Source organism: Leucoraja erinacea, chromosome 14 (genome assembly GCF_028641065.1).
Source record: "Leucoraja erinacea ecotype New England chromosome 14, Leri_hhj_1, whole genome shotgun sequence".
Classification (NCBI taxonomy): Eukaryota; Metazoa; Chordata; class Chondrichthyes; order Rajiformes; family Rajidae; genus Leucoraja; species Leucoraja erinaceus.
In genome coordinates this window covers 52,293,286-52,316,881 of record NC_073390.1, presented here as the reverse complement: position 1 = coordinate 52,316,881, position 23,596 = coordinate 52,293,286, and the positions used below count along the sequence as shown (strand labels likewise).

The 23,596-nt window shown below is 45.4% G+C and overlaps 1 protein-coding gene across 1 annotated transcript in view; it reads right to left on the bottom strand.

The window, feature by feature from the left end:
• Positions 1–23,596, bottom strand: part of LOC129703730 (SPRY domain-containing SOCS box protein 1-like) — a 206,673-nt gene that overhangs the window by 28,075 nt on the left and 155,002 nt on the right.

The following is a 23,596-nucleotide window of genomic DNA, read 5'->3' as shown; positions in this document are numbered from 1 at the left end:
ATTTATTTTTATGATGCTGACTGTAAGGGAAATTCATTTTGTTGTCTCTAATTGAGACAATGACAATAAATTTGAATACAATACAATACAATACAATATTCCTTTTCTCCAGGGTTTTTATTTGACTGTTCCCATAAAAGCGTTTTATTCTGTTTTTAGTTTGAAGATCAGGGGAGAGCACGAACACAGTCCCCCACTACCACAAATGTTGCAGGTGTGTATCCTGCATTTGGGGACATTGCAGGTGTCAGCACACCCAAAGTGCAATGGGATAGCCTCGTCCTGGGAGAACCTTTTTTTTTAAATATAATTTAAAAATAGACTTTATTCAAGTAATAAATATACACAATGCAGGAACCGTGCAGAAAATTCACCCGACATTTCGGAGGCTATACAAACACCCGGATGCTGCCTGACCCATCGAGCTGCTCCAGCATTTTGTGTGAAGGTTTCTGGACACAGGCCAGCAGTTTGCCTGCAATCTTCTCACTAATGGACTGTTGGTGACCTTATTACAAGCACTTTGATGCTCATTTAAATATCGGTATATTTAATTTACACATCCACTTGCACTTCTCATCATTACCACAGCTGTATAAAAATACATTTACGGAGAGCATTGTGATATCGACAGGTTAGGTGTGCAGCCAAGGTTCTGACAACGGATTTCCGTGTTGGAAAATGTTCAATTATCCATTTGGCTAAGGGAAAATAAACTCTTGACCTAATGGAGAAAGATTCCAGTGCTCTGAGACTAGAGGGATCTTGATGCTCCAGTACAGTGGCAGGGAATGCAGGGTAGAGTGAGTACGTAGGAACATTAACAGGACAGGTACATTAACAGGACGGTAGGCGGCGCGACTCTCGTCAGCAGCGGCCTCTGCAGCCCGTCTGCGTTTTTATTATTTTTTTGTCTATGTTTCTATGTAGTTTTTGTTATTTTTTGTTGGGGTGTGTGTGGGGGGTGGGGGGGGGGGGGCGGGAGGGAGGGGGTAACTTTTAAATCTCTCCCTGCACGGGAGACCCGACCTTTTCTTTGTCGGGTCTCCGTTGTCGTTGTGGCTGCAACGAGGAGCGGCCTCCAACAGGAGAAGACCGGGGGCTCTGGTGCCGACGACTCACCTCACCGTCGCAGTGCTGGCCGAGTCCAGAGCGGGTGGAGCGGTGGTGGAGCGCTGCTGCGGCTCGACCTCCGGAGATTCGGAGGCTGCAACTGCGGGTCTGGCGGACGGCGGCACCGGGAGCCCGCGGGTCCCTGGGGGGAGACCGCTTTTCAGGGCTCCCGCAACGGCGACTTCTCCCGCCCGAGTTGCGGGGTCGAAGAGCTCCTGGAGCGGGGCCTTACAGCACCGCCCCGTGCGGCTCGGAATGGCCGCGGGACTCTGCGAGCGCACGCCGGGGGCTCTAACACCAAGAACCCGGTGTGCGACCTCGCACCACCCGGCGTGGCTTTAATGGCCGCTGGACAATCGCCATCGCCAGCCGGGGGCTTTGACTTTGACTCTGACATCGGGGGGAGGGGGGGGGGGGAGTGCAGTGGAGAGATAAGTTTTTTTGGCCTTCCATCACAGCGATGTGATGGATGTTTATGTAAATTATGTTGTGTCTTGGGTCTATTTGTTTGTAATGTATGGCTGCAGAAACGTCATTTCGTTTGGACCTCAAGGGGTCCAAATGACAAATAAATTGTATCTTGAATCTTGAATCTTGAATCTCTTGACAATACTTTTTACGGAAAGGAAATTAAATACAAAATCTAGGTGGTTATGGTTCAGTTGCCTGGGATATTGGTGAGATCATATCTGAAGCACTCCGTACAAATGTATTCACTGCTTTTTTCAAGGGAAGTTGTTAATGATTCGGAAGTGATTCTAAGGAGGTGTAGCAGACCGGACAGAGTTGGCTTGTAAGGAAACTTTGGGCAAGCTTGCAATTTTGAGTTTCAAAGAGTAAGAGCGGACTTAGTTAGAACATGTAAGATCCTGAGGGATCTTGTGGATATGGAGGGAATATTTCCACTCAAAGGGCAATCTAAAAATGTGGTTAATATTTAAAAACACAGGGGAGTTTTTCCATTTTAAGTCAGAGATTAGGTCTTTTTTTCTAACATGTTCTCCAGAGATGCTGCCTGACACACTGAGTTACACCAATACTTGGTTCTTTTTTTCCCCGTAAAACAGCAACTGAAGTTCCTTGTTTCTGCATCATAAAGACATATTTAGCTTAAACTGGCTGCAGTATACCGATGACAAGTTGATGATACAATTGATGATTAGTTTGAAAAGTAATATTGGATAGTAGGAAAGATTTGGAAAGTATAAATCTGCCTTTGTCCAATTCCAGTAATTGATCTGTGGGCACTAATACATTCTCCGCAAATTACCAACTTCCAAATATCTACACTGTTTTGCCTATTGACCAAATTAAAGTGCAGGGGAGGCTGGATGGTCATCTTATTTTCCACGTTATCTGTCTCAGCAAATTACGTTCCCTGATACATTTGCTGATCAGCACTTTTCAATGAGCTTAGCTTTATTTTTCTTAATTTGGTAAAGTCTGTTCTGGATCAATTTTCATTCTCACTGATAGCTTTTTGAATGACTATAAGAGCAGGGAAGCCTCATGATCCTGCCAGTGGTGTCCTGTTATGGGCATAATAGACGCAGCAACTGATAAAGACAGTCACAATTACACTGGCAGTCAGATAAGAAGTTCTATTAATAAAAGGATTACAGATTTTCCAAAATGAATTGGGGTGATGCAGTGGTGCAACAGGGGAACTGTTGCCGTGTAAGTTGCCGTGTCACGCTTAAGAAACCTGAACGGAAACCTCTGGAGACTTTGCGCCCCACCCAAGGTTTCCGTGCAGTTCCCGGAGATTTTTGTCAATCTCCCTACCTGCAACCTCCAGCAACCACCTGCAACCTCTGGGAACCAAAGTGGGGCACAAAGTCTCCAGAGGCTTCCGTTCAGGTTTCCTAAGCGGGACAGGGTTACAGCGCTAGAGACTCGGGTTCAATCCTGACTCCGAGTGCTGTTTGTGTGGACTTGATGGACCGAAGGGCCTGTTTTTACACTGTATCTCTAAACTAAACTAATCAAACGAATGTATAATTGGAGGTTACACAGAAAAGCTGGAGAAACTCAGCGGGTGCAGCAGCATCTATGGAGCGAAGGAGATAGGCAACGTTTCGGGCCGAAACCCTTCTTCAGACTGATCGGGGGCGGGGGTGGGTGGGGACAAGAAAGGGAAAAGGAGGAGTAGCCAGAAGGCTGGGGGATGGGAGGAGACAGCAGGGGGGCTGAGGAAGGGGAGGAGACAGCAAGGACTAACAAAATTGGGAGAATTCGATGTTCATGCCCCCGGGGTGCAGACTCCCCAAACGGAATATGAGGTGCTGTTCCTCCAATTTCCGGTGCTGCTCGCTGTGGCCATGGAGGAGACCCAGGACAGAGAGGTTGGAGGCGGAGTGGGAGGGGGAGTTGAAGTGCTGAGCCACCGGGAGGTCAGCTTGGTTATTGCGGACCGAGCGGAGGTGTTCGGCGAAACGATCGCCCAACCTCCGCTTGGTCTCACCGATATAGATCTGCTGACAGTATGTATAATTGGATATCATTTGCTGAAGCAGATAGGGTGGACACAAGCTGAGCATCCTATCTCCTCCGTACCTCGTTTTGGTGAAGAAGCAAAGTAGTGCAGATATTTAGAAGCACATAATTTGCAGACAATTAACCAGTGTCCACAGATCAATTGGAGAACGGCAGATTTACAAAGGGGAATTCTCAGTTACTCCAACACTTTGGGTTCTTTTCCTAATTTTTTTTCACATACGGCTGCGGATTTTTGTGACTCTACTTCCGAAGGCGGAGGAAACACTATCTTTGACTATTGTAAAAGATTTGGATAGATAAATCCTTTAATGAACAAGTGGTGAAAGATAACTGGGGGTAAACAGAAAGAGTTGAAATTACAATCAAATAAGCTGTGACAATCTTGTTGAATGGAAGAGCAATATGTGGGACTGAGTGGTCTGTTTATGGTCCTAATTTATATGTTCATACGTTCCTCGATGTTTATTTAGTTACTGCTATTTTTAAACAAGGTTTATAAATAGCTGATAGTGGTGACAAGAGTCCAGCATGCTATGTTCAATGATATCGTAGCCTGACATGCAATATTTACGACCAATTAGGATGTAAGCTTTCACTTTCCCACTGATGAGTTTAGAGTTTCCTTTATTGTCATTCAAACAATAGTTTGAACCAAATTACGTACCTTGCAGTCATGGCAGTAAAAAAAGCAACAGAACACATAATGGCCTTAAACTTTCTGGGACTTAATGAAAAAAAGACAGAGGTGATTTTGTTTGGCCCCAATGGCTGCCGTGAACCTCCCTTTGTTGACTTGGGTCCACTGGCATTGTCCGTAAAGCCAACAGTTTTAAACCTGGGTTTTAGGATGGACGGTGATTTTAAACTAGATAAACAAATAGGCGCGGTGGTTAAGTCCAGCATCTTACACCTAAGGCAGCTGGCAAAGGTGAAGCCCGTTCTCGAGCGGCAGCATTTTGAAACAGTAATTCGTGCCTTTATTACATCTAGGCTGGATTACTGTAACGCACTCTACTCTGGAGTCGCACGAGCTTTATTGGCTGGTTCAAAATGCTGCCGCTCGCCTCTTAACCGGAACTCGAAAGAGGGAGCACATTACGCCAATTTTGGCCTCCCTTCACTGGCTCCCAGTGCACTTTCGAGTTCATTTTTAAATTCTTTTATTTGTTTTTAAATTGTTGAATGGGCTCGCCCCGCCTTACCTCTCTGAGCTGCTCCACCCATACGCTCCTGCCCGGTGCCTCAGGTCAGCTGATCAGCTGCTCCTTGAGGTACCAAGGTCTAAGCGGAAGCTCAGAGGGGATAGAGCCTTTTCTGTTGCTGCTCCGGCACTCTGGAACACCTTGCCGTTGCACATCAGACAGGCCCCCTCACTGTCCATCTTCAAATCCACCCTAAAAACTCATTTTTATTCTCTGGCTTTCGACACTGGCTGAGACATTGCTCCTGTTTTTAGTGCTTTTAATGTCTTTTAATTTTTACTGTTTTATAGTCCTTTGTTTTACGGTTTTTAATGGTTTGTAATAACTTCTTGTCCATGAGTTCTCATGTACAGCACTTTGTGGCAACTGCAGTTGTTTAAAGTGCTTTATAAATAAAGTTATTATTATTATTATTATTATAATGAACACAGTTTAACACAAACATCCATCACAGTGAGTCTCCAGGCACCTCCTCACTGTGATGGAAGGCAAAAAGTCTTATCTCTTCCTCGCTTGTTCTCCCGCTGCGTTGAGGTGATCCAGGCTCTCGATGTTGTGACCCCGCCGGGTGATGGTAAGTCCCGCGGCCGAATCCAAGCTCCGCGAACGGGCCGATTCAAACTCCGCCACCCTCCAGTCCAGCGGACGAAGCTGTTGTTGCGGGAGCTCCCGAGAACTGGCCACCAACCTGGGACCTGCGAGCTCCTGACGTTACTGTCCACCGGGCCCGCGGGCCGAAGCTTCCAAAGTCGGGTGGCAGCCACAGCGCCACCACAGCGCCCGAAGTCAGCCAGCTCCGCGATGGTGAGTCCACACGCTCTACCACCGGAGCCCCCAGGTCGATTCCAGTTGGAGGCCGCCAGCTCCACGACATTAGGCCTCAGCGCAGACGGAGACGGAGATACGACAAGGAAAAGGTCGCATCCCCGTTGAAGGAAAATATTTAAAAAAGTTTCCCCCACCTCCCCACACATGCACAACAAAAAATAAACTGAAACATACATCTAACAAGACAACAGAAAAAAAAAGAAAAAGAAAAGGACAGACGGACTGCAGGCGAGCCGCAGCTGCCCACGGCTTCCTACGGACTCGCTACAGACATTCTCCGAGTTTGAAACAAGGGGGATACTCGACAGAATTTGTGAGTAACTCGGGAAAGTGGGACAGGCCCTTTACAGATCTTACAACCAGTGCCGGAGACCCAGGTTCAATCCTGACCATTCAAGGTTCAAGATTCAAGATTCAAGAGAGTTTATTGTCATGTGTCCCAGATAGGACAATGAAATTCTTGCTTTGCTGCAGCACAACAGAACATTGTAGGCATAAATAATACAGTACAGACCAGTGTGTCCATATACCATTGGATATATATATATACACACACATATAAATAAGCATATAAAGTGCTATTAAAGTTCAGGTTTTTGTTTGAGTTGAGTTTAATAGTCTGATGGCTGTGGGGAAGTAGCTATTCCTGAACCTGGATGTTGCAGACTTCAGGCCCCTGTACCTTCTACCTGAAGGTAGCAGGGAGATGAGTGTGTGGCCAGGATGGTGTGGGTCCTTGATGATACTGCCAGCCTTTTTGAGGCAGCGACTGCGATAAATCCCCTCGATGATAAGGAGGTCAAAGCTGATGATGGACGGGGCAGTGTTTACTACTTTTTGCAGTCTTTTCCGCTCCAGGGTGCTCAAGTTGCCGAACCAAGCCACGATGCAACCGGTCAGCATGCTCGCTACTGTGCACCTGTAGAAGTTCGAGAGAGAGAGTCCTCCTCGACATACCGACTCTCCGTAATCTTCTCAGGAAGTAGAGGCGCTGATGTGCTTTCTTTATGTGCATCAGTGTTCTCGGACCAGGAAAGGTCTTCGGAATTATGCACGCCCAGGAATTTGAAGCTCTTGACCCTTTCCACCATCGACCCATTGATATAAACGGGGCTGTGGGTCCCCATCCTACCCCTTCCAAAGTCCACAATCAGTTCCTTGGTTTTGCTGGTGTTGAGATCCAGGTTATTGCGCTGTCGTCGGCAAACTTGATGATGGAGTTTGCACTGTGACCGGCTACGCAGTCATGAGTATAGAGTGAGTACAGCAGGGGGCTGAGCACGCAGCTTTGAGGTGCTCCCGTGTTGATTGTTATCGAGGCTGACACATTTCCACCAATACGGACAGACTGTGGTCTGTGAATGTGTGGTGCTGTCTGTGCGTAGTTTGTACATTCTCCCCATCGGTTTTCCCCGAGATCTTCAGTTTCCTCCCACACTCCAATGACGTACAGGTTTGTAGGTTAATTGGCTTAGGTGTGTTTGCTTGGTATAAGTGTAAATTGTCCCTGGTGTGTGTAGGATTGTGTTAATGTGCGGGGGTCACTGGTCGGTGTGGACTCGGTGGGCCAAAGGGCCTGTTTCCACACTGTGCTTTGCCTGATCTAATTTCGGTTGAAGGGAAACATTAAATCTGTTTGAGTATTGGATTTTCCTTCTAAACCAGTGCTTTTGTATTTTGTATTTAATTTTCTTGCTCTCTTATAAGAAAAAAAAAATGTTTTTGTTTGTCCAAACTATTCAGTTTTGGACAGTTCCGGTTAAGTCAGTGAATATGGTTTAGCTGCTGTTCAAGAAGGAACTGCAGATGCTGGAAAATCGAAGGTACACAAAATTGCTGGAGAAACTCAGCGGGAGAAATTGCTGGAGAAACTCAGTCTGAAGAAGGGTTTCGGCCCGAAACGTTGCCTATTTCCTTCGCTCCATAGATGCTGCCGCACCCGCTGAGTTTCTCCAGCAAGTTTGTCTACCTTCGATTCCCCAGCATCTGCAATTCCTTCTTGAACATTTATTTTCATTGTATAACCTTCGATAGCTTTTTCTCACGCAGAGAGTGGTGAATCTCTGGAACTCTCTGCCACAGAAGGTAGTTGAGGCCACAGCTCATTGGCTATATTTAAGAGGGAGTTAGATGTGGCCCTTGTGGCTAAAGGGATCAGGGGGTATGGAGACAAGGCAGGTACAGGATACTGATTGGCTGCTACGGTCAGGCAAACGCCTCCGTTGCCATGCGGTGAGAACGGAGAGGTTGAGAAGGAGTTTCTTCCCAGAGGCAATTCGGACTGTAAACGCATATCTCACCAGGGACTAACTCTACTGAACGTTTTTCCTTCCATTATTTATTATGTAAAAGAATATGTGTGTTATGATTGTGTTTATAAATTGTTTGGTTGTTTTGTTGTTTGTCTTTTGAACAAAAGTCCGCGAGCATTGCCACTTTCATTTCACTGCACATCTCGTATGTGTACGTGACAAATAAACTTGACTTGACTTGACTTGAGTTGGATGATCAGCCATGATCATATTGAATGGCGGTGCAGGCTCGAAGGGCCGAATGGCCTACTCCAGCACCTAGTTTCTATGTTTCTATGATCAGTGATGAATTGTATTTGCAGTAGTTTCTAACCATCAAACTATGCTGTCAGCTATTCTTTTCCACTCTTCACAGCACACAGGATCTAAAGTGACTCCCTGATGGGTGACCCCTTCAGACACCCATTAAGATGTGACCTTGGGTGCAAGTTTTGGAGTGTTCTCTAACCTGCCAATGAACTCTGAAGCTGTGAACTCAATGCAGAAACTCAATACTGAAATACTTCACAATCCTGCACTGACCCCCCCTCCCCTGTGCAATCCACGCAATGACACTAATTCCACTCAAAAACAAAAACTCAAACATTTAAACACAAGCTACACATACCTGAAACAGATGTGAAATAAGAGCCTGCAAGCCAAAGATGTAGACACTTAAAACCATCACCCTTTAGCTTAAAGGCTTGCAATAAGTTAAAATATTTGTGTCTGGCACCCTACAATAGCAGTATTGATTCATAGCAAATTACTTTAACACCCAAACTTGCAATATTTGTTGAGCAGTGTTTACTTCCCGAAGTTCATTCATTTGAACCAGGCAACCTAATCTTCTTTTGGCAGGCACCGACCGAGGCAGCTCCCTCCTTTCATCAAATGTAATCTAGTTGCTTTTTAAAGTCAAATTTAATTATTTACTCCAAATCTATCCTTTAATTCCCGCTGCCAATTTACCTGGAGGAGAAAGTGTTAAAACCACATGCATCTTTTGCTGGGAGAAAATTCGATTTTTAAAGCTTTCTTCAAATTTTGCAATTTGCCAATTGCAGCAGCAACAGAGCATCTTAACTGGGCCTGTCCCACTTAGGCAAATTTTTCAGCGCACTGCCGGCGACTGTCAAGTTGCCGGCAGTCGCCTGAAAACCGGGAACTGATCTCGGCGACTGTCAGAGTGGAACACACACACACACACACACACGCACACACACACACACACACACACACATACACACAGACACATCGCAAAGGCTGGGGCCAGGGCAAGCGGGGGGGAACCGCTGTCTGAAATTCACACGGTGCAAAGCCAAGGTGATACAGACACGCACCGCGATGGACAGGAAGGTTGGCGCTGTACGGCAAGTCCTTTAAAAGAGGGGGGTTGGGGGAGAAAGGGGGAGAAAGGGGTGAAGGAGTGGAGACAACTTTTAAGAAGCCAGACAACTTTTAATAAGCCAGAGATACACAGCTGTGAAGTTCGGCGGACATTTAACATTACCAGTCGGTTATCCTTGGTTCTGAAAACTCACGTTTTTTTCCCCCCAATGAGTCAATGAAAATGACCGGTCAACAAAGTGTACCTCAACTACATGGCAACCCCACTACAACTGCACCTACAACTAGAGGATGATCGATTATTGGTCTCCACAGCCCTCAGTGGCAATGCGTTCCACAGATTCACCACCTTCTGAGTAAGGAAGTTCTACCTCACCTCCTTTCTAAAAAAGCACCCTTTAATTCTGATGCGATGACCTGTGTTCCTAGACTCTCCCACCAGTGGAAATAACCGTTCCACATCCACTCTATCTGTCCCTTTCATTATTCTGTAAATGTCAATGAGGTCCCCCCTCAACTTTCTAGACTCCAGTAAGTTGAGTCCCAGTGCTGTTAAGCACTCATTATATGCTAACCCACTCATTCCTGGATTAGGTCTTGTGTACCTCCAGGGCTAGCCCGTCCTTCTTCAGATATGGGAACAACGTTTGTTCACAGTACTCCACATTTTCTGTGAGGAATTATAAAGATTTCCTTCTGTAGAGTAGGTTGGGTTGAGGAATTTCCTCAGGTCTACTTCTGACCTGCCAATGTAATTCTGCCCCAGGTGTAAATAAGATTCAATTACACATGGGGGTTGGGCAGGGTGAAAATATGTTAATAATTTTTGTGATTGTAACAGACAAATAAAACAATATCTGAGGAAATCTGAAGAAAGACATTCTTGCAATAGAGGGAGTACAGAGAAGGTTCACCAGACTGATTCCTGGGATGTCAGGACTTTCATGTATAGAAAGACTGGATAGACTGGGCTTGTACTCGCTAGAATTTAGAAGATTGAGGGGGGATCTTATAGAAACTTACAGGATAAGGGGGAAATCTTTTAGGACCCGAGATGAGGAAAACTTTTTTCACACAGAGAGTGGTGAATCTCTGGAATTCTCTGCCACAGAAGGTAGTTGAGGCCACAGTTCATTGGCTATATTTAAGAGGGAGTTAGATGTGGGCCTTGTGGCTAAAGGGATCATGGGGTATGGAGAGAAAGCAGGTACAGGACACTGAGTTGGATGATCAGCCATGATCATATTGAATGGCGTTGCAGGCTCGAAGGGCCGAATGGCCTACTCCTGCACCTATTTTCTATGTTTCTATGTAATATATAAATATATACACACATTTGAGGTGAATATGCATAAAGAAATACTACTATATACCTCGATGGTGACCCTCGGACTATCCTTGGTTGGGCATTGCTGGCTTTGACGCACTAAACGTCATTCCCTTATCATTTATCTTTACACAGTAAGTGGCTCGATTGCAACCATGTATTGTCTTTCTGCGAACTGGATAACAAACAACAAAGGCTTTTCACTGTAGCTCAGTACACGTGACAATAAACTAAACTGTAAACAGGTAAATGCATAAACCTGAATTCTACCCCAGCACAATTTACTGATTCAAAAGGATGAAAGAAACAGTGCGTTTGGATAGGTTTAGCCACATCCAAGTTAGTTGCTGTTTTGAGTGACTCAGCATGGAGTTAATGAACAAACTTTGTTTCCCCTCTAGCCTTTGGGCTTTGAATCCAACCGTAGAAACAAACTCATGATTTTTCTAAACACATAGTCATAGTGATACAGTGTGGAAACAAGCCCCACACCGACATACATGCCCCTGCTACACTAGTCCCACCTGCCCGCATTTGGTCCATATCCCTCCAAACCTGTCCTATCCATGTACCTGAATAACTGTTTCTTAAATTGTTGGGATAGTCCCTGCCTCAACAACCTCCTCTGGCAGCTTGTTCCTTACACCCACCACCCTTTGTGCGAAAAGGTTACCCCTCAGATTCCTATTAAATCTTTTCCCCTTCACCTTAAACTTATGTCCTCTGGTCCTCGATTCATCTATTCTGGAAAAGACTCTTTGTACTACCCGATCTATTCCTCTCATGATCTTATACACCTCTATAAGATCACCCCTCATCCTCCTGCACTCCAAGGAATAGAGTCCAAGCCTACTCAACCTCTGCCGAAAGCTCAGACCCTCTAGTCCTGGCAACATCCTCGTAAATCTTCTCTGAACCCATTCCAGCTTGACAACATCTTTCCTACAACATGGAGCCCACAATTGAACACAATACTCTAAATGTGGCCTCACCAATGTCTTATACAACTTGCAACATAACCTCCCAACTTCAATACTCAACCTCCAACACAAAGTTAGAACCCTCAGTCTGAGGAAGGGTCTCAACCCGAAACATCACTGATTCATTTTCTCCAGAGATGCTGCCTGTCCCGCTGAGTTACTCCAGCGTTTTGTGTCCATCTTTGGTGTTTGTGGTGTTCAATAATCTGATTGTTGTTGGGAAGAAGCTGTTCCCGAACATGGATGTTACAGTTTTGAGGCTCACCTTTTAAAACAAGCACTTATTGTCAATGCTCGGATTAACACCACACCAGTGACAAACAGCCTGGCAGATGTCTAGTGTTATTGGTCGAATATCAGTGTTTCAGACGACCTCATTGTGGCCATTTCAATGGGTAAGCCAGCAGCTGAAGGCCATACAGTGGAAATGATTGGTTAGCTGCATTATCTGGGTCGAGTCTCATGTTTAACTGATGGTGAATTTGTTTGGTTCAGAAATATCTGAATGCATCCGGAATATCAAGGTGGTGGCAGATTATGCACAGATGGTTTGAAACGCAATAGCTGATGCATTGTGCTATGGTCAGAAGCAAAGCACGATAACAAGTGGCTGAGCCTCCAACTCAGACGGGGATCTGCTACTCATCTAATATTTATAATGTGGTACCAGCAAGATTAAATTACCACTGACACAGAAACCAGATAATTTAGCAAAGTAGATCTTGGGGACACAAGAAGTGTCCATACTTCATAATGGATCATCTAAACATGGTCGCTGTTGCAACCAAGAAAATAAAAAAGGACCATTTTAAGCTGCAGGGCTGAAACGCTCAGCAAAAGACTCCAAAAAATAAAAGGTAGCCATGCTTTCAGTGGACAAGATGGAGGCAACAGAGAGGACCCATTAATGCAAGGAGAAAAATGCCACTATACCTACTTCCCTCGATTGTCAAAAGGTCATAAGGAATAGTAGAATTAGGCCATTCGGCCCATCAAGTCTACGGCATTCTGAAGTCTGAAGAAGGGTTTCGGCCCGAAACGTTGCCTATTTCCCTCGCTCCATAGATGCTGCTGCACCCGCTGAGTTTCTCCAGCATTTTTGTTTACCTACGGCATTCAATCATGGCTGGTCTATCTCTCCCTCCTAACCTCATTCTCCTGCCTGCTCCCCATAACCTCGGACATCTGTACTAATCAAGAATCAGGTGACATTTCAGGTCTGGAGCCTCCTTCACACTTCACCAACGATCGATGGTTTGAAAATGCAAGTTTTGCACGTCTTTTCCCTTTGAGAATAGGGAAGATTCAAACAAGAGGACATGACTTCAGAATTAAGGGACAGAAGTTTAGGGGTAATATGAGGGGGAACGTCTTTACGCAGAGAGTGGTGGCGGTGTGGAATGAGCTCCCAGTGGAAGTGGTGGAGGCAGGTTCATTAGTATCATTTAAAAATAAATTGGATAGGCATATGGATGAGAAGGGAATGGAGGGTTATGGTATGAGTGCAGGCAGGTGGGACTAAGGGGAAAAAATTTGTTCGGCATTGACTTGTAGGGCCGAGATGGCCTGTTTCCGTGCTGTAATTGTTATATGGTTATATGGTTATGTATGCTAGCCTTCATTTCAATAGCTATTCTATTTTCTAATTCTCATCAGCCAAATTTCCCAGGCCTCAGAAAATGTAGCAGGTGAATGGCTGTGAATGCCTTTCCAACATCAAGTACATAAGCAGCCATGTTTCCTCTTGGCTTTCTTTCTTTGAACTGTATATCCCTCTCCATCAATCCAGCCCTCGATGCCACATAAACACCATTAGATGTACAACGCACTTCCTTCCTTGAAATCCCATCATCAGACCCACAGCTATCATACGCTGGCCCTTCTCTCACAGCTGCCCACACAACACCCACCTAACAATATCTGTAGGAAGGAACTGCAGATGCTGGTTTACACCAAAGATAGACACAAAAAGCTGGAGTAACTCAGCGGGACAGGAAGCCTCCCTGGAGTGAAGGAATGGGTGACGTTTCGGGTCGAGACCCTTCTTCAGACTGTATTTGTATCGTAATACAATGTTTGTTCCACCCAAGCAAGCTGGCTTTTACTGGATCATTTTCTTGGATCTAGGCTTGTACTCCCTTGCCCAATAAAACCAGCCTGACAACCAGACTGCATGAAACAAGCCAACTGCGTTTGGTTGGGGATGTACATCTTGAGAACAAGATGTGATATCATCCATCTACAGAGGCACTACATTGAGAAATCCATGTCTGGCAATTGTATTGCCACTTACTGTATCAGTGTCAGCACATCAATCAGGATGGAAACACAGAGGCCTGTCCCACTTACGCGCGACGTCTCGAAGAAACGTCGTTCACAGCATGCGGCAAGGAGGCGTTTGCCTGACCATAGCAGCTGGAACAGTCCGTTGCTGGGGTGGAAGGGCTCTCTAACATTAACGCTTAAAAATCCACATTGCCTTTAGCCATTTCTTCAATATCTACCGGAGTTTATAATTCGCAAATTACGCGACCTCGTGGTCGCTTGAGGCGTACAGGCACCATATGCCCGCGCGGGGCTGGTCCCACTCAGAAGCGCGGAGTTGTGCGGGGCTGGTCCCGACATCGCGCAGGGCTCCGAAATTCCTGCAGTGACCAAAATCTTCGTGCGCCAACAGCCTGTCGGCCCGTGTACGCACGCAGGCGCATTGCGGTCGTACGCAGCGTATTGACGGCGTACGCCTAGCGCGTGGCGTTGCGTGATGACGTCATCACCCAACGCCGTACGACGCCCAAATTCAGTCGGCCCGCCTCCTGCCCAGCTGATCGGTAAGCATGATGCAAATGATGTCACGCGCGAACTTAGCTCGAACTTCGCATGAACTCCGCTTCCGCTTGTTTGTGCCAAACGCATGCAACCGCATGCAAGTGGGACAGGGCCCTGAACTGTGTGTAGTGTGAAGGATAAATCTTTGCTGCCAGCTAATTCAGGATGGGTTTAAAGTGTGAGCTGTGTAGGAAGGAACTGCAGATGCTGGTTTTCATCGAAGATAGACACAAAAAGCTGGAGTAACTCAGCGGGTCAGACAGCATCTCTGGAGAAAATGAATAGGTGACATTTCGGGTCGAGACCCTTCGTCAGTAGGGAGCTTGCCGATCCCATCTGCTCTGAATCGTGAAAAGCAGCTGAATAATTGAATGAAACTTCATAAGGCAGCTCTTGTTTGAGAGGTGGTGAATGAAAAGAATACATTTGCTGCTGTTTATTTTCCTTTGAGGGATGATCTACTGCTCTGCAACCAAACTGATGTGAAGAGAGGACAGGACCAGACTTAATACATGACATTACCGAGCAAAGCATGATTCAGAAGCAATATATTTGGGCAATACAATTGGCATTACACTCAGTACAAAATTACCAGAAGCGTTAAATGGTGAAGGGGAAGTTTGGACATTGTTACATCAAAAAACAAATTAGATTTAAGGTGGCACTGTTGCTCAGAGGTGGAGTTGCTGCCATACACCACTTACAGTGCTAGAGACCCCGGTTTGATCCCAACTACAGTTGCTGTCTGTACAGAGTTTGTACATTCTCCCCGTGGGTTTTCTCTGGGAGTTCTGGCTTCCTCCCACACTCCAAATATGTACAGGTTTGTAGGTTAATTGGCTTGGTATACATGTAAAATTGTCTGATGTGTGCAGGGATCGCTGGTCGGTGCAGACTCGATGGGCCGAAGGGCCTGTTTCCATACTATAGCGCTGAACTAAAAACATAGAAACATAGAAAATAGGTGCAGGAGGAGGCCATTCGGCCCTTCGAGCCAGCACCGCCATTCATTGTGATCATGGCTGATCGTCCCCTATCAATATCCCATGCCTGCCTTCTCCTCATATACCTTGACTCCACTAGCCCCTAGAGCTCTATCTAACTCTCTCTTAAATCCATCCAGTGACTTGGCCTCCACTGCCCTCTGCGGCAGGGAATTCCACAAATTCACAACTCTCTGGGTGAAAAAGTTTTTTCTCACCTCAGTCTGAAATGACCTCCCCTTTATTCTAAACTAAAATTCGATTCCCTAGATGAATTCAATGAAGGTGCAAGTCAGGAAGGAGTGTGATTGTAACAACATTCAAGTTCAATACGTTACAGGGGAAAGCAGCTTGATTTGTTAACCCCCTTGTCACCGAACTGTATATCTATTCAGAAATGTAAGTGCAGTCTGCACAATCTATAGAACACAATTCATCAAATTCCTACAAAAATAACCATTGAACTAAGTAGGGTAAAAATTGGCATGTTAGTTTCCCATCGGTATTAGGGGGGACAATGGACCAGCGTTCTCGTCACGCCCCCCGTCAGTACCCAGGCTCGCCTGGGGCAGCCAATGATCCTTCCAGCAGACTAAATTCTACAAGACGACGCCTGAGAGCCAAGTCAAAGAATCCTAGTGATTATCCCAAAGCCGAAAGCAGCAACAACGACCAGCTTCAAGAGCATCTAGCAGTTGGACCTGCTCTCCGAATACTACAACTGAATGTTGAAGGCCTCTCTGCAGCCAAGCGACACCTCATCGAAGTACTTGCCCACCAACACTCCATTGCAGGGCTGGAGATGGCCCCTGCTTGGCCAGCCTTCACAAATGGGGCAGCAGTCCAACCCCATGGTGTGCTTGTGGAGAGCAGCAAACAATGCAACACATCATTGAAGCATGCCCTCAACAAAGACTCAAAGGCAGACTTGTCAACCTTCATACAGCAGATCAAGAGGCAACTGCTTGGCTAAAGGACTTTGCATTCGCTAAATAAATAATCGGTATTCCAACGGTTCCATTGGTACGATAGTTTCTCATCAAATCCACATCCCATTGTCAAAACCTTTCCCTCAATGCCATGGAGGCAGTGATATTATAGGGCATCCTAACACAATGGTGCAAACATCAATAGACTGCAGCGACTCACAGCTAATTTCTCAGCACCACACTTGTGTAAGCAATCCAAAGTTTTTAATGTGGCCAAGATCCTAAGAAAAATGGTTGGAGCTTAAATTTATTACAAGGATATTAGTGGTAATCATAAAAGATTATGCCCGCTACAATACTAACGATAAATTTCAAATGCATAATTCTACAATTCCATTATGTACCCATTAATATCCAAAACTGCTCATACAGGAATACATTCCCTTGTCTGTGCAATTTTTCTAATGATAAATTATTCACAGTAATTAAATGAGAACTCAAGTAAAATATACATCTATATATTTCCCTAATTCAAAGGTTTCTGCTTGATTTTGATTTTTTTTTAATCTATTGCATGCAATGTATTATTCTACATTTGTACTGGTTAGTTTTAATTGCTTCAGCAATTTACATTCTATATTTAACCTAGTTTTTTTTACAGTTATCACTTGTTTTTCTGCATTTTCAATGTAACTACCGTCTTCACATAATATCAGTCAATCTTGCCAGAGTGCCTACAAATCATTGTGACCCGAGATATCTCGAGGCTGCACCACAAATCTTAACATTTACAACTCAGGACAAGCCTCTGATCCATATATAAAGAATTACACTGGAAATTATTGTTTGAGTTGAATTGATTGAAAGATACAGCGTGGAAAGAGGCCCTTCAGCCCTCCGAGTTCATGCCGACCATCGATCCCCCATTCTACTGCTGCAGTTGTACAGGGTCTTGGTGAGACCACACCTGGAGTATTGCGTACAGTTTTGGTCTCCAAATCTGAGGAAGGACATTATTGCCATAGAGGGAGTGCAGAGACAGTTCACCAGACTGATTCCTGGTATGTCAGGACTGTCTTATCAAGAAAGACTGGATAGACTTGGTTTATACTCTCTAGAATTTAGGAGATTGAGAGGGGATCTTATAGAAACTTACAAAATTCTTAAGGGGTTGGACAGGCTAGATGCAGGAAGATTGCTCCCGATGTTAGGGAAGTCCAGGACAAGGGGTCACAGCTTAAGGATAAGGGGGAAATCCTTTAAAACCGAGATGAGAAGAACTTTTTTCACACAGAGAGTGGTGAATCTCTGGAACTCTCTGCCACAGAGGGTAGTCGAGGCCAGTTCATTGGCTATATTTAAGAGGGAGTTGGATGTGGCCCGTGTGGCTAAGGGGATCAGTGGGTATGGAGAGAAGGCAGGTACGGGATACTGAGTTGGATGATCAGCCATGATCATATTGAATGGCGGTGCAGGCTCGAAGAGCTGAATGGCCTCTACTCCTGCACCTAATTTCTATTTTTCTATGTTTCTATGTTTCTATTCACACCAGGTCAATGCTATCCCACTTTTGCACCCACTCCCTCCTCATTAGGTTAAGTTATGGAGGCCAATTAACCGACAAACCCGCACGTGTTCGGGATGTGGGAGGAAACCAGGGCACCTGGAGAAAACCCACATGGTCAAAGGGAGAACATGCAAACTCCTCACAGAAGCACCTAGGGTCGGGATCGAACTGGGGCCTCTAGCGCTGTGCGGCAGAAGATCCACCAGCTGCGCCACTGTGCTGCTTTGGATCTAACGCTGCTTGAATGCACTTTTTAAGCAATGACATCCCAGCGTCTGGTCTTACACGGCTGGTGGCAACTGTCCGATCTTGCTAGATTGGTAAGACCAGTAGCATTTAAGCCCCTGTCCCACTTAGAAAACCTCTGGAGACTGCGCGCCCCACCCAAGGTTTCCGTGCGGTTCCCGGAGGTTTTTGTTAGTCTTCCCTACCTGCTTCCACTACCTGCAACCTCCGCCAACCACCTGCAACCTCCGGGTTGAGTGGGAAATTAATACTTGAACTCTTCTTTTAAATAAGACCACTGAAAATATATATATTTTTTATTTAAATTGGACCTAAAGGTTTAAATCTCACTCCACATAAATTTACAGCATTTGGACATTTCTGATCTCTATTTTAGTGATGTCCACACTTCCCACTCCACATCCTAAGCAACAGAAACATAACACTCCCTGCGTTTTAAATCCATTCTAGAATTCACAATCCCAAATAGTTTTTTTTACTATTAGCATTGACTTGCCTTCATCTAACCAAATTCATGCAGCATTATATTTACATGGGATCATAGAAACATAGAAATTAGGTGCAGGAGTAGGCCATTCGGCCCTTCGAGCCTGCACCGCCATTCAGTATGATCATGGCTGATCATCCAACTCAGTATCCCGTACCTGCCTTCTCTCCATACCCTCTGATCCCCTTAGCCACAAGGGCTACATTTAACACCCTCTTAAATATAGCCAATGAACTGGCCTCGACTACCCTCTGCGGCAGAGAGTTCCAGAGATTCACCACTCTCTGTGTGAAAAATGTTCTTCTCATCTCGGTTTTAAAGGATTTCCCCCTTATCCTTAATCTGTGACCCCTTGTCCTGGACTTCACCAACATCGGGAGCAATCTTCCTGCATCTAGCCAAGTCAAGTCAAGTTTATTTGCATCTAGCCTGTCCAACCCCTTAAGAATTTTGTAAGTTTCTATAAGATCCCCTCTCAATCTCCTAAATTTTAGAGAGTATAAACCAAGTCTATCCAGTCTTTCTTCATAAGACAGTCCTGACATCCCAGGAATCAGTCTGGTGAACCTTCTCTGCACTCCCTCTATGGCAATAATGTCCTTCCTCACATTTGGAGACCAAAACTGTACGCAATACTCCAGGTGTGGTCTCACCAAGACCCTGTACAACTGCAGTAGAACCTCCCTGCTCCTATACTCCCGCAGGATCATGTGTCATGAACTCCCACGACTACCTCCAATTTGGTAAAGCATTACCACAGACTGTTGGCAACAGAATGGGATTAAATCGAAGAGGAAAGGGAGTTAATTGAAGATTAATTATAATTGCTGGTTATAATAATTTTTTATTGTACCCTTCTAACCTAATCTCCCAAGCAGCAAAGTGGCACAGTCGTGGAGTTTAAGAAATAACTGCTGATGCTGGAAAAATCGAACATAGACAAAAATGCTGGAGAAACTCAGTGGAGGAGAAACTCAGTGGCCATGGTGGAGGCCCAGGACAGAAAGGTCGGATTTGGACTGGGAGGGGGAGTTGAAGTGCTGAGCCACCGGGAGATCAGGTTGGTTGTTGCGAACTAAGCAGAGGTGTTGGGCCAGAAGTGATCGCCAAGCCTACGCTTAGTCTCACATCTACACACTGGAGACAATTTACAAATTTTACCAAAGCCAATTAACCTACAAACCTGTGCGTGTTTGGAGTGTGGCAGGAAACCAGAGCATCTGGGAAAACCCACGAGGTGACGGGGAGAACGTACAAACGTACCAGACACCACCCGTAGTCAGGATCAAGCTCAGGTCTCTGGCGCTGTAAGGCAGCAACTCTACCGCTGTTCCGATTTCGATCCAGATTCTAACACCGCTTTTGGAAATCAGTGGCATCAGAGGAACGTAATCTCTGCGGGAAATTTGTTGAAGGTGGCGAAAGAGACATCGGTGAGAAAAGAAGTCTCGCTGGATAAAAACCATTCCCAGGAATATTAAATCATTCTACTGTTCCATGGAACAGCTTCAGCAATCTCATTCAGATTGTTAAGAGGGAGCAGCTGTTCCCTTTAGCAGCTTACATCATTATCTCGAACAGAATGAACGGTTAGTAGATGGGGGGGCAAAAAGTGAAATAGATATTATTTACTTTTCATCCCGCAGGGGGTGGTTGACTTATTGGTTAATTTGAAATATGTCAATTGCAACATGGCTGGGTTTGGAGATAAAGTCATTTGCAATTGGACTCCATTAATCTCTCTATTACGAGCAATTTGTTGGACTCGAGGCACTCGTATAAAACAACTATAACAACTCATTAACCTCTGAATCTTTAAGGATAGATGCCCCATGGAACTAACGCCAGGATTGAACTTCCTCCCCCTGGTGTATATTCCTTCCAGTCAAAAAGAAACTTGAGGATAGACGAGGCTAAAACCGGGGGAAATAATTGCAACAGCTTTTACACAGTTCTGAAATATATACACTGATCATTTTGGATTTAAGCAGCAAAAGAAACAAGATACTTGTTTTTGGCAGAACTTTAATCATGATGGCGACATTGATGGCTTGGAGTTTTAGTGCTTTTAAGATTAGAAAATGATCAGAATTCAAGATGACAATATTGAACAAAAATGTTTAACTGAGAAACAAAAGGTGTTATTAGGGAGGGAGAGAGGGAGAGAGGGAGAGAGAGGGAGAGAGAGAGAGAGAGAGAGAGAGGGGGAGAGAGAGAGAGAGAGAGAGAGAGAGAGAGAGAGAGAGAGAGAGAGAGAGAGAGAGAGAGAGAGAGAGAGAGAGAGAGAGAGAGAGAGAGAGAGAGAGAGAGAGAGAGAGAGAGAGAGAGAGAGAGAGAGAGAGAGAGAGAGAGAGAGAGAGAGAGAGAGAGAGAGAGAGAGAGAGAGAGAGAGAGAGAGAGAGAGAGAGAGAGAGACAGAGAGAGAGACAGAGAGAGAGAGAGAGAGAGAGAGACAGAGAGAGAGAGAGAGAGAGACAGAGAGAGAGAGAGAGAGAGAGAGTAAGAGAGAGATTCAATTCAATTCAATTCAACTTTAATGTCATTGCACAAATACAAATAGAGACAGGGTGATATATAGATATAGAGAGGGGAGATGGAGGGAGAGACAGAGAGAGAGAGACAGAGAAAGAGAGACAGAGAGACAGAGAAACAGAGAGAAGAGAGAGAGAGAGACAGAGAAACAGAGAGACAGAGAGACAGAGAAAAGGGACTGAAGAGGGGTAACAGAGAGGGAGAACTTCTTTACTCAGAGAGTGGAGAGAGAGACAGTGAAGGTGGTGTGGAGGCAGAGTTTTTATCAGAGAAAAAGAATTGGATAGAGATGGAGAGACAGAGAGGTCTGAGCGCAGGTATATGGGACTAGAGGAAAAACGTGGGCTAGAGAAGGGGCGAAATGTTTAGAGTTTATAGGTTCTATGTCAAGATTTCAATAGAAGAGCAATTGCATTTGGAAGATGAAAGTGAAAACTTCATGAGGTCAGGTTGTGATGATAGTGATGGCGATTACAAAGGGAGCCCCTTGTCATGGTGGGATTTAATAAAGGTGAGAATGTTTTTTTCACGAGGCATTACTAAAATGGATGATTTGTAGGTCGAGAAGCAGAAACCATTGGTAGTTAGCAAACAGGCAGTGAAGCTTTACATCTTAGTTGTAAGAAGGGAGAGGGAGACACTAGAGATAAGGAAGTGCACGATGTGAAAATGAGACATCAAAGGGGATGAGGTTCAAGGATAATGTAGAATAGATCATTGTTAGCTTGGGGAAAGAGACAAGGCATACAGAGATACATTTTAATCTCTGTGTTTCCCTCTCCCGACTCAATCTGAAGAAGGGTCTCGACCCGAAACGTTACCCATTCCTTCTATCCAGAGATGCTGCCTGTCCCGCTGAGTTACTCCAGCATTTTGTGTCTACCTTTGGTGTAAACCAGCACCTGCAGTTCCTTCCTAAACAACCAATCTAATATTTGTTTGAGGTAAATTTAGTTCACATAAGCACTATGTTGAACAACATGTTTAAGAAGGAACTGCAGATGCTGGAAAAATCGAAGGTAGACAAAAATGCTGGAGAAACTCAGCGGGTGAGGCAGCATCTATGGAGTGGAGGAATAATAGGTGAGGTTTCGGGTCGAGACCCTTCTTCAGACTGATGTGGAGACAGTGGGCTGTGGGGGAGCTGGGAAGGGATGGGGAAGGAGGGAGAAAGCAGGGACTACCTGAAATTGGAGAAGTCAATGTTCATACCACTGGGGCACAAACTACCCAAGTGAAATATGAGGTGCTGCTCCTCCAATTTCTGGTGGTCCTCACTCTGGCCATGGAGGAGGCCCAGTATGGAAAGGTCGGATTCGGAACGGGAGGGGGAGTTGAAGTGCTGAGCCACCGGGAGATCAGGTTGGTTAGTGCGGACTGAGCGGAGGTGTTGGGCGAAACGATCGCCAAGCCTGCGCTTGGTCTCACAGATGTAGAGCAGCTGACGTCTAGAGCAGCGGATGCAATAGATGAGGTTGGAGGAGATGCAGGTAAACCTCTGCTGCAGGAGAGACTGACTTGGGTTGTTCAACATGGGGCTTACCAAGAGAAATGGTAGCAAGGTAGAGCTGGATATCGTAGGCATACATGTGAATGCTGATGCTGAACATTATTCAATATTTCAGTATTTATCCCAATGAAGCAAAAAAGTGCTTATTGTGCAAGTGACTGCTTTGTGGATAACAGCTTAAAGAGGAACAAGATAACGTTATGTAGACCGTACAAGTTAAATCAGCATCTTGGCTCTTAATATGCCAATTTAATCTTCTGAGCGCCCTGAGAGAATGTAAATAGAGAGAATCTTTCCTCTTTGAGGAGAAACTAGAACCGGGGCTCACTCACTATTGAGGCTGAGAGCGGAAACAAAAATCTCACAGAGGGTTTAGTGTCTTCATTAAAAGATGCTCGAAGCAGAGCTTTTAAATGTTCTAAATTAAAGGCAGACAGATACTTGATAAGGTGGTGAGAGACTACTATGGGTGGATTAGATCAGCCACCATTTTATACAAATGAACAGGGTTGAGGGGCTGAATGGCCTACTCCGAATTCATGTAAACTTTTGTACTGCAGCGTCCATGGCTCTCAAATATTCCCACTCCAACACGTTGCTAATTGGGACATGTAATCCACCATGCTTCTTGCAGTCAATAACTAGCTCCTCTGTCTGGCTGACATTAAACGGCCTGTCCCACTTACGTGTCCTTGGCACGCAAATCCTTGAGGCACACGGGCATCGTCTCGCCGCGCAGGGCCGGTCCCACTTACAAGCGCGGAGGGGTATGTAGTTGTGCGCGACATCGCGCGGGGCTCCGAAATTCTTGCAGTGAACAAAATCTCCGCGTGCCAAGGGCCTGTCGCGGAACTGACGGCCAAAGTGGGACAGGCCCAAGACCCTGGCGTGATGCAACGTCTCACCTCCAACAGCAGCAGAAGCAG